Raw genomic sequence first — 310 nt, forward strand, 5'->3', positions numbered from 1 at the left:
TTTTTTTTTTGCATTTTCTCTAGAGAAAAGCATGACGATGGGTTTCAGAGGAGCAATCAGGAAATAAGTCCCACCCTTGACGGAGATACCTGTATACATTTGCTTCTGGGGTTCAAATCTGGACCAATGCACACGATCACACTTTTCTCTGGGGATTCATCTCTGGGTGGATGGGCCTGTGTTACACCACTGCCTGTGCAACTCAAAGTAGCTTTTTCTGTGTTTTGTTACTTTTTTTTGTGAAGTGTGAAACTTTTTTTTAAGAAAGCATTTGATGGCTTCTTTTCTCCCAAACAAATAAATTAAGGTC

Source organism: Propithecus coquereli, unplaced genomic scaffold (assembly GCF_000956105.1).
Source record: "Propithecus coquereli isolate 6110/MARCELLA unplaced genomic scaffold, Pcoq_1.0 Scaffold26, whole genome shotgun sequence".
In the NCBI taxonomy this organism is placed as follows: domain Eukaryota; kingdom Metazoa; phylum Chordata; class Mammalia; order Primates; family Indriidae; genus Propithecus; species Propithecus coquereli.